Source organism: Thermobia domestica, chromosome 18 (genome assembly GCF_964235325.1).
Source record: "Thermobia domestica chromosome 18, izTheDome1.hap1.1, whole genome shotgun sequence".
Classification (NCBI taxonomy): Eukaryota; Metazoa; Arthropoda; class Insecta; order Zygentoma; family Lepismatidae; genus Thermobia; species Thermobia domestica.
This window is the reverse complement of record NC_137471.1, coordinates 60,064,423-60,076,833: the sequence shown is the minus strand read 5'-3', so window position 1 is coordinate 60,076,833 and position 12,411 is coordinate 60,064,423.

Sequence of the window (12,411 nt, the reverse complement as noted above, 5' to 3'; positions counted from 1 at the left end):
ATAAGATTAACTGATCACTTTTAACTCTATATTTAAATTTTGTAAAAAAGCTTTTAATTTTTGCTTTTGTTTGAATACTTAAATATTTTGTTTCAAAATTTTGGTTTCGCAATGTTTTAGGTTCTAAATTTTGACTTTAAATTATGATTGCAGAATTTGTTTCATATCTTCTTTGAAAATGTTTGTCTATTTTTTTTATTTTAAAAAATTTGCTTTGAAAACTATTTGATCGTTATTAGTTTCAAAATTTTGTTTTAAAAGTTTTTAGTTTGAAATTTTTCAAACTTTTCTGATTTAAGATATTTACTTGAAATACTTTTCGTTTTAAAATTTTGGTTTCAAGCCTTATTTGAAACTTCTGTCAATAATTGAAAAAACACTATTTTGGAAGACATTTTTGGCACGTATCGCAACCAATCGCAACCAATCGCAATCAAAGCTTCAGCTTGAGCATACACCTGTTCCTGTTGCAGAGACCTTCACTCGTCTTTCACAGTATAGTACACAAAAGTTTCTTGGACTTCACATCTCACATAAGTCATCGCCCACACTTAAAACCGTTCTAATGTGCTCAAACATTTGGTTGACACAGCCTAAAGATTGAAACCTTTTACGTATTCCACACTGATAAAGCTTTCATGAGTACGTTAGCACATAGCCACACAGCGTGAACTGCTGCCCTTGCTTTCGAAAATTCTATCAGAAATTTTCAATTATGGAACGCATTTCTTTCTGGTTTGTATACTGAATCAGATTACCAAGCCCCACCCAGCTACTCTACAATCTTATAAATTTTCCACCTCTGCTTGTCCACCGAAAATGGCCTGAAACAAGGAGATGTGTTGTCGCCATTATTATTTAACTTTGTTCTGGAATACGCTATAAGGAAAGTGAAAGATAGCAACCAGGGCATATGCTGATGATATAAATGTAATAGGGGATGATAGGAGAACAATAGAAAGAAATGCAGAGATCTTATTAAACGCTTGCAGGGACATGGGTTTAGAAGTAAATGCAGAGAAAACTAAATACATGGAAGTGCGTCGAGACCGTAATACAGCAAATTACACTGTTCAACAAATGTTGATCAAAAGTATGTAAATTCTTTGAAATTGCGATTTTTACATTCATTTAAGCATAATATGAAAGGAAATGATAATAGAAGAATTTTCTTAGCTCAGGTTGTGAAAAAAACGCCCTTGTACAACAGTAGCTGTATATATACAAATGTATTAATATTTATAGAACATTTAAGCAAAATCCTTGTAAAAACCTACATTTCACTTTTTTTTTATCTATTTCACTGTGATGTGATAAGCTGGGGAGTTAAGAAGTACCCTAACCTATAGCTTTCTATACCCTTGTACTTCCTTTTTCAAAATTCCGTAAATATCAGTTTCACAGCGATACAGAAAATAAAGTAACCGTGGTCAAGTTAAACATTAACAATTCCGTAATAAAAATCAGTATTAACATCAAAACATGAAAAATATGTACAAATACCTTTTTGTTCAAGAACTACACTGCAGTGTAGACAAAAGTTTCAAGTGATCCCTTGTACAGGATTCTGTTTATTTTGTTTTGAGCGTCTTCGCTTGGCTTGCCTTTTGTAGGTTACATCTGGAGCATCCCTTGAAATAGTCCAACAGTAGTCGGCCAATGTGTTAGAACTGCACTTTCCTTCATATCTCTTCTCCATGGCTGCAATATCTTGATGGAAACGCTCACCATTTTCGTCACTTACTGCTCCACAATGTTCGGAAAAGAAGTCTAGGTGTGAATGAAGAAAGTGGAGTTTCAGAGACATATTGCAACCAAGATTTTCGTAGCACAATAACAACTTTGCTACCAGTTGTTTGTAATTTGTTGCTCGGTGTCTTCCCAAGAACTGTGAACAAAAACTCTTCAAGCTTTCCCAAGCAGCTTTCTCCTCACCTTGGAGAATTTCGTCGAATTTGTGATCTTTGAATAGTTGCCCAATCTGTGGCCCTATGAAAACACCCTCTTTAACTTTGGCATCACTTAATGGAGAGAATTGTCCTCTTAGGTACTTATAGGCCTCATCCTCTTGGTTCATGCTCTTAACAAAACTTTTCATGAGACCTAATTTAATATGTAGAGGGGGAAGCAAAATTCGGTTACGATCTACCAGTGGTTCATGCTGCACATTTTTCACTCCCGGCTGAAGAGTTTTTCTGGTACTCCAATCACTTTTGCGGTAATGAGATCCACGATCTCTAATGTCCCATTGTATTTCCTAACTGCATACCTAGCAACAGTGCTATTACTTTAAGGTCACCACAAATGAGCCACTGAAAATCGTAATATTTAATGGCTTGAAGTAAACGTTCCAAGTTTTCATAAGATTCCTTCATATGAAATGCGTAACCTACAGGAATTGAAGGAAGTTAATTTCCAATATGTAAAAGCATTGCCTTTAAACTCACCTTGGACGAATCTATAAAGAGCCTCCACTCCGTAGGTTCGTAATTAATTTTAAGTGCCCACATGAGACCATTTACATCTGTACATGCCACAAGTGTGTCTTCCATAGTAAGAAATGAAGGGAACATCTTCTCCCTATTCCGATACACTGAAATATTTACTTCTTCCTGCAATAAATTCCATTGCTTTAAGCGTGACGCTAAAATTTCGGCTTTGCTTTTCGAGAGGTCCAAGTCTCTCATTAGATCACTTAGTTCCTCTTGAGTAAATCTATGTGGTTCACATGGAGGTTCTTCTACAACAAACGTAGGGTCCTTCGAAGTACTTGATTCAGGAGCTTTAACTTCTTGATCATCATCAGAATAAAGATCGTATTCTTAGGTGGGTCAGGAACAGGTAGTCCTTCTCCATGTGGAACAGGGCGCATTGCAGAAGGAATGTTAGGATAGATCAAGGCCCGCTTCTTCTTCGTGGAAATTCCCTTCTTGACGGAAGGAACCATACAAAAATAACAGTCTCTGATGTGGTCGCTTGGCTCCCTCCAAATCATGGGCACTGCAAAAGGCATTGAGCGCCCCTTCCCATTAATCCAATTTCTTAGCTTGCTGGCACAAGTGTTACACACAATGTGGGGTGCCCAAAATTTATCTTGGTCTCCAATTTTACAACCAAAGTAATATTGATAGGCTTTTCTTATTAGTGGTGTTATAGTCTGCTTTTGTGAGGAAAATGTCCCTTCCCCACACACGTAGCAGAAGCTATCCACATTGTTTACACAATTTCATGGCATTTTTGTTTATTGAAACCCTCAAAATGTCACTTGAAATAGTTCCGACAACTATTTAAAAATATACATTCGAAATACCCGTATTTTTGCGTACTTGTAGTTGTACTTTTATGTCCTGCACTACAGAAACGTCACACCTAAAACGCTGATAACCTCACTAAACTTGTCTTTTCTAACAATAGCAGAACACTACTGAGATAAGGAACACAATGAAACCAAGCGTTCATATAGTTTCTCCAGTGTTGCCGGATCAGTGTAACATTTTACCCCAAACGAAGCGAATATATTTATTTTTAAAGCGTAATTATTAGACATGCCTGTAAAACGAAAAGTAGAGCTAATATTCGAATTAGCACCACAAAATCAATAACAATTAGCTGATTTTGTTCACTTTATATTTTCGTTGCTGAGCAGTGTTATAGATGCGCTAAAATATTAAATAATATTTTTGATAAAGTGGATAATTTCAAATATCTAGGATCAATATTATCGGAGGAAAATCATATCCACGAAGAAATTAAATGTCGAATAAAAGCAGGGAATTCGTGTTACTATTAGGTTCAAAATCTCTTGTCATCGCGAATTATGGTGAGGAATTTGAAGCTTAAAATATACAAAACGATAATCATGCCTGTTGTTCTGTATGGTTGCGAAACATGGTCACTTACTCTGAGGGAAGAACATAGACTGAAAGTATTTGAGAACAAGATCCTGAGACGAATATTCGGATCCAAGAGGAACGGGAATGGGGAATGGCGGAAACTTCCTAACGAGGAACTACATAATTTATACGGTTTACACAACATTGTTAGGGTCGTCAAGTCTAGGAGGTTTAGGTTAGCTGGTCATGTAGCTAGAATGGAAGAAAGTAGAAACGCTTTCAAAGTCTTGACTGGAAGACCAATCGGAAAACAACCATTAGGAAGACCTAGGCGCAGATGGGAGGACAATATTAAGATGGATCTCGCAGAGATTGGAATACAAAGTAGAAACTGGATGCAGTTAGCTAAGGATAGAAGTCAGTAGAGAGCTTTTGTGAACGCGGCATTGAACCTCCGGGTTCCATAGGCCATTGAGTTAGTTAGTTAGTTATATACATGAATGTAAAGTGAACTCAAGTCAACTTCCCTTAAAAATGACAATTTCACTGTCTTAATGATATGGCTACAAGCCTTGCCAATTCGATAATTTTTTGAATTTTGGAGATGAATAATCACACACCCGATTACTTTTAAGTCCAGATTTATCTTGTATGCCTATCCTGAGAGGAAAAGGGTTAAAATACTTACCTCAAACCGACGACCCCGTACGAAGAACGAGTATTTCAGCTACGGAAGTTACGCCATAATTTGCAACTATACATATTGACATGAAGTATAGTAGGTATACTTAATACAATACACACTAGATGGCAAATAAGGAAGCATCTTACTAAATTACTAAAAAATTAGAAGTTACAAAAATAAATTGTACATAATTTTTAAAACATTTCCGAATATAAAATTTGATTTAGATGTACCTTGGAAAATTATTGTAAGAAGTCACACTAATGTTTTTTTTATTTTCTTCACTTAAATATAGCGATGATTATTATTTACAAATGTACTCATATATAAATTTACAGTAGTTAAACTACATGTTCAAAGAGAAGGGGTGATATGCTCTATTCCAATTTTTGTAAATAAGGTGAAGAGGTCCATTTCGGATTTCAATACACCTTTGAAGGTAATATAAAATAATAGTTACTTTATTATTTAGAAGGTTCATTTAAGTGAAATGCCGGCCCGAGGTGAGTCATATCTATTCACAAAAAAGTACAATCTGGTTTACCAAAATATCCTCCGACTGCAGCCATATACTTTTACCATTGCTCAACCATGTATTGGATTCCATAGAGAAAAGGGATGTGGAATTTGCGATGCGAAGATGTCTACAACCGCACTTTGCACCGCCTAATCATCAAGAAAGTCCCGCCCCCTCTAAAGAAATTCTCGAGATGCTGAAAGACGCTCTAGTCAGTGGGAGAACCCTCAGTAGAATAAGATAGATGAGACAATATATTTTACTGTAACTCATAGAGAGCCTGTAATGTTATTTGAGCAATATTTGTTCATGGTTTTGGTTGAATGGACACTGTTTGTTCTGAACATTTCTGGATGCTTACAGACAAGGTTGAGGTGGATTGCATGGAATTCAGGATTGTAACGATTGTAGTAAAGTTTTGACCTGGGAGGAAAAATGAAATGAAATGAAATCTTTAAGTTTTACGTTCGACGGTTATGTCGGTTAGGCTAAAGGACACGGTGATTATGAGAAATGGTGGAATGAAGAAAGTGGGAGAAAACGGGAGAACCCCGAGGAAACCCACGAGCACGGTGTTTATCCACCACAAAGTCCACACAGCGCGAGCTAGGATCGAACCAGGAACCCCAAGCACCGGAGGTGAACGCTCTATCACTGAGCCACCGCGTCCCCGTTTACCTGGGAGGAGAAAGATACGATGTACCAACCCAACTATAATTTACCGTACCAGCTACAACATGTCCTAGAAACTTTGGAAACCATCTTGGACTTTGATGATGATCCCACTCTGTCAGAAGCGTTTAATTGTCGTAGCATCTTCATTTTCACCTGAATTGCCAATTCGATGCAAAAAACTTTTCTTGTTATTCTATGCCTCAGAGAGCTGCAGTCCTCAACACAGCAGAAATGTTTAAACTAATTTCTTCTATCAAGTTAACATTTGTTGGAAGGTCCCTTACCGATCATATTAAAATTTAATATTTGTATACATTATATTACCTATATAAATAAATTATTTCGTATACAAATAAATCAGTTCAAGAGGTATTGTCATATTCTTCAAATTAGCTGCCATTATAATTTCAACTGAAAGTTTCGGTTTGCTTTGGTGGAAATTCAGAAACAGATTGCTTTTTATTTTTAACCACTAGTTTATTGAAACCTTGTTTTTAAATAATATGAGCCTTCCACAATCAAAACACTAAAATGTAGAAAGTAATAACAGTTCTAGAAAGCAAAGAAAATAAAATAAAAGAAAAGAATACTGTAACTAGTGCCATGCCGTACTAATTAATACAAATACAAAATTATTTCGATAGTAACTTTATAAGTCATTAATATGTTTATCTTGACAGGACTTCAAAACATTTTATAGGTAATGTCAGTGACACAATTCCGCTTTAAGCGTTTTATGACCATTATTTTCTCTTATTAGAATTTTTATTATATGACGTTTTAGTGTTTTTCATAAATCGGTTCATTTTTTAAAGTTATTTTCTGATTTTTAGTGCATTATTAAAGTCGATTATTTTCTTTAAAAGAAAGCTTTTATTTTCTGCATTTTTATTGAGTTTTGGAATTTACTTACTTAATTATCAAAATTACTAACATAATTTTATTATACGTAAGAACCTTCTTCGTTAATAGCTTATATTTGTGAAAACCACATCAAAATATCACAATCTAAAAAGTACTTAGCCTTTTTCGCCCGAGGTAAAAAAATTCCAATGTCTCAAATTGCAAAGGATATGAGTTACATCATTCAGGTTTAACGTCATTTGGTAGCTGTCGGAAGTCTACTAGATATGAAATCAAGTTAAATTCTTATAATCAGATGTAAGGTAGTACACCAGGGATGCAAATAACCACTCACCTGGGGCGAGTAGTTCATCGATGCGGGGAAGCCACTATCATTTATTTCAGATTGTAAAAACTGGGGAAAAAATGAAATGAAATGAAATTTTTGAGTTTTACGTCCCACGGTTATGCCGGTTAGGCTAAAGGAGACGGTGATGATGAGTAATGAATGAAACGGTGGAATGAAGAAAGTGGGAGGAAACGGGAGAACCCCGAGAAAACCCACGCACATGGTGTTTGTCCACCACAAAGTTCACTTGGCGGGAACAGGGTTTGAACCCGATACCCCTAGCACCAGAGGTGAACGCTCTACCACTGAGCCACCGCGGCCTCCGTAAAAACTGGAAAGTGGGCGGGTAAAATTTTGTTGCTTATTAGCATCCCTGTGCTACACTGTAAAAATGATTGAACTTTTCGCAAAACTACTATACTTTTAAACAAAAAAAGATATTCCTATACAGGCACAAATATTGCAAACGCAAGCGAGGAAATTTTTATTTTTCACGTACACGACATATTATCATAAGCAACCGCCAAAATGTGATTTTTTCGCTTTTTTAAAAAAATTTTGACGTCGACGTCGAAAACTGGCAACAAATAGCGATAAGCAATATCTTGATGTGCTTTTCTACCGCAAGAATAGACCCCATCATCAATTTTATTCCTCTGTTGCAACCGATAGAGGAAGAGATAATCTTACCACTTTCCGGTTTCCGTATTAATCTCCATACATTAAAGACAATAATAGGAAGCGACGAACGTCTAATATATATATCAGCTAACAAATCTTTATATTCCATTTGTTGTTGTCATAAAGTGATAATTCTATCTGTAAGTTCATAAACGTAATAATATTATTGCTTTCATATATAAACCTAAGAAACATCTGACACACTCTATATCTTTTCTGTTTCTATGAATACCTTCGACTATGTTACTTTTTCTTTCCTTCTGTGGTAATAATAATAATAATAATAATAATAATAATAATAATAATAATAATAAGAAGAAGAAGAAGAAGAAGAAGAAGAAGAAGAAGAAAGGAATGACATAATCATAACACCAATTACATAAACATTATCTTCCCATTCAGAAAAAAAAAATAATAATTGCTACGACTAGATTTGAACCCAGGTAGCTGCAAGGGAGTTTCCTGTTTTCACAATTTCTTTTAAACAAATCACCCCAACCGGAGTATTGTTCGCCATTTGAACCTCATATCCTTTCGACGTATTTCAAGCACTACAGGAACACGAACACAGAAATACTGAGGACAATTAAAATTCCGAGCTCCTTCGGGGCTAAGCGGTTAGCGTACGCGCCTTTGGCGTGGGAGATCCGGGTTCGATTCCCGGCGGGAGCTCATGTGGTTCGGATTCCACGTTAATCAGTAGGTCCACGTCTCATATAGCCTCACTGCTGAACGGGACGTTAAACTCAAAATCAACTCAATCAACTCAACAATTAAAATTCCGACCTTACTCTTCAGAGGAATTCGAACCTTTAATGGATTGCGCCTCATGATCATGTGGCCTCAATTTGCCATAAATTCCTCATATGAACATAAGAAAATAAACTAGTAGTTATGGAACATACACATAGAATTGTCTACTTGTACACATGTTGATGCAATTTAAAGAATGTGAAAATAATTTCTGTTGTCTTTTCTTCTTTGGAAATTAGAAGTTATGTAAAAGACGAAATGTAATGTAAATCGAGATAATCGCTGCAACTGATGACCAGCGTCGTAACTTAGATTTTTCTCAGGGGGGCCCAAGCATTAATAAGCTTATTTGGGACCCCTAGAAAAAGTTGTTCTTCTGACTCTTTCCAACTTTCTCTTTATCTTTAAGGTCCTCCCGGAGCCTGTGTGCTCTCCTGCACGGCAAGGTCTGCGGTTCCGTTAGTTACTCTCTCGGCCCATTCCATACATGTCAAAATTATTAAGGGGACAATATTGATAAATCTCAAAGCCATACGAATAAGTATTATTTCTAGAGCCCATAATACTAGACATTTTTTACTGAAATGGGTCCAAGACTCACTTTCGCTCTATTTACCTTTTGTGTGCTGTTTTGTTTATGTAATGTAGCCACCCTTTTTGATGCTTCATTTCTAATTTCATGTTCCTATCGTATATGGAGTAAGAAAATTTTGTCTGGAAATGGGCCCCATCGAAAGGCGAGGAGCTTCTCTGGGGGGCAGTTTCCCCTTGCCCCCAACACGTTATGGCTCTGCCAATGGCGTAGCGTCAACTTGAAACGTTTCGTCATATTTACCTCATTGAGGAATGTCTATATAACTTTTTTTGAGTTAAGCAAGGAAATCACGAGTAAGTCATTAAGACACTCACACAAGTTGCTTTATTTTCTTATTTATATTTTTAATTATATTTTGTTTATATTTGTTTGTTTTTGTTATATTTGAGTATCTTGTTTATATTTTTCCATGAAACGATTCTAACTAGGTAGTAGTTTGAGTAGAAGTTTAAATGGCGCAGTGGGTGAGTGGTTAGCGCATTGAACTTCTATTTGGTGGACCTGGGTTCGTGTACCGGCCAGGCTGAAACTTTTTTAAGTTTTCTTGTTTGAATTTCAATTTCAATGCATACTCAGTGTGACAACAAGCAAGATCTTCTCTCCTCCAGAAAGAAGAAGATGTTGGAATGAAGAGAATTGGAGAAGGTCTCTCAATGGAGGCAATCATTTACAAAGTTATTTCCAGCAGTTGTTCTAGATTTGATATTTTCAGCCACTTTCAAGCATTTTCTGATTCATATGTGATCAGCGTTTTTATTTCTTTGAATATACAGTATATAATGGAAAAATACATTACATACACAGCAATATTGAGATTAACATATGATGTTTATTGGACAACACGGTCTGAACCAGAGAGATTGATCTCAGAATGGAAAAATGCATCTCTCCCCATTGCACGGTTCCAGAACTTTTGTGGTTTGTTGTTGTGCGACTTTGCGAACTGTACGTGAGCGTGTATATGTGCGTATGTTAGTTTGACCTGCAAAGCAGAACAAACAATATTAGCACAGTTACATGTCTCAGCACTGTACGTAAAATTGCTTTCCGGTTTGTCGCTGCGGCGAACAGGTTAGTTGCGTTAGCTTTATTTTCATCTTCCGTTGTCACTTGCGGTCTACTCAATTTCACTTTAGGTTATAATCCCTGTTTCTCTTCTACTACGAGTCGTTCAGTTCAATATCTTACTGTTCTAATATTCAAGCTCGAACAACTTGCTTTTTAGGCATTAAGTTCAGCTTTTTAGGCATTCAGTGGTGCTTGCGGTCCCTGGTTCGATCCCAGCTCACTCCATGTGGAATTTGTGGTGGACAAACGCCGTGCTTGTGGGTTTTCTCGGGGTTCTCCTGTTTCCTCCCACTTTCTTCATTCCACCATTTCTTTCATTTCTCATAATCACCGTCTCCTTTAGCTTAACCGGCATAACCGTGGGACGTAAAACTAAAAGATTTCATTTCATTTCATTTTTTAGGCATTAAAGCTTCTCATATGCAATTATTCTTCCTCTACTTGTAAGAAACAAACAGCATACCAGCTTTCTCTCTATCTCTTTCTGTTTTTGGTATGAAAGCAATTTTCAATAGACAACAAACAATTCTTTCTATCATTTTGGCAATGCTCTTTGTGCATTTTTAACTGGTTTTTAACTTAAGTTATATTTTAAATTGAATTTTTAAAAATATGAGTTCAAAGCACTTAAACTTTTAATTGTCTTGACTGAAAAATGTGGAAGTGATGAATTTAATAAAGACAAGCATTTAAAAGAAATGATTAAAAATTTGAAAGTTCGATATATAAATTTTGCGACTGAATATAAATACGTACATGTTAGGAACACTATAAAAATGTAAATTGCTGGGGAATACGTTATCAACATATATCCACTGAGGAATACAGCCGAGTGTTTACTGGGAAACATAACATTGAAACAAATTGATCGGAATTTGACACATGTTAAACATGAGATTTCCTTCAAGTTAAAATTACTACTGCACGAGTGGAGGACGAATCAGTAGTAGAAAATAGCCTTAAGAGCCATCTGCTTAAATTGTACGCTGGTCAAGAAAAATTTGAAATCCAAACTCAACACTTCCGGGTATATAGTCGATTTACAATAAACAATGCCATTCGGGGAAAAACGTATGGCATTTTTTATATTTTGCCAAACAGCTTCTTAATTTTGAGCGTACTTTTGTCAGTATATAACGCAATCCTGCGGCGAGGACCACCAAATTATATAACGACGTTATCCCTCAGTTCATATATTTATATAACTACAAGGTTATTGATTCATCAAAAAACGTTTACATATGGCATCATGATATTACCTCTTATTATAGAATGTGACACTTTAACTTTGTTAAAAATTGCTCATATAGTCTTCACAAGATGGATCCGAAATTATATATATTTATCTTTTTATTTTTTTGCTACGACAACCAATTTCACATCATCGAATTACTGTATTAACCAAATAGCAACGTATAACAACTGAAAGAGAAATAACATCTATATCCTTTTTTTATCATATTCTTCTTCTTCCTTTCTTAAACAGCTTGCGCATAATGTAAAAGTAAATTCTGCCCACAAATACAAGTAAGGATTGAAATACAAGTATAAATATAAGTATCGCTGTAACTACATCCCTCTTTGATCCGACCACACCTTCTTGAAAACTTTATATTAATGAGGAGTCATTTTATCACCAAACTCCTTTGTAATTTGTGTTATCTTAAAGCTGAATGATACTATTACATGCCAACACACCTTTCCTACTTGAAATTGAATACAGCAGAATTAGAATTGCAGATTAACAGCATTACTGTTACAAATATATGAATAGCACTAAACTTTATTCACATATTAACAATTTTTGAAGATTTTCACTTTGCTCTGCAACAAACGTCTTGTCAGAACATCTTGCACACTTTCGTTGCACTCCATTATATATATATATTTCTTTCCTCTCATAGAAAATATTTACTGCTTTTTCGGTAATTGTCACTATTAGTTTCGTTGAGACTATAACCACATGTTATCCCACCTCCCCGTTTGGATAACTTTTCACTATATAAAGTTTTCGATACATAGGTAGTATTATTACTGTGGATATCAAGTGTGCAGGTGAAATACAAGGACAGGTATGTCAAAAGAAGTATTTAGGAAGAAAGGAGTACTATTTTGTAGGACATTGAATAAAGAGTTGAGAAAAAGACTCATAAATCTCTTCGTGTGTAGTATTGTAGTGTATATGTCAGAAACATGGATATTACGCAAAACTATGAAAAGCGACCGAAAGCTCTCGAAATGTGGGTGTGGATAAGAATGGAGAGAATCAGATGGGTCGAGCGAAAAACGAATAAGAGGGTCTTAGAAATGGTGGAGCCAAAAATAACAATTTTGAATATCATTTAACAAGAGGAAAATAAACTGGTTGGGACATTGGCTAAGAAGGAACTGTATCATGTAGAATGTGCTAGA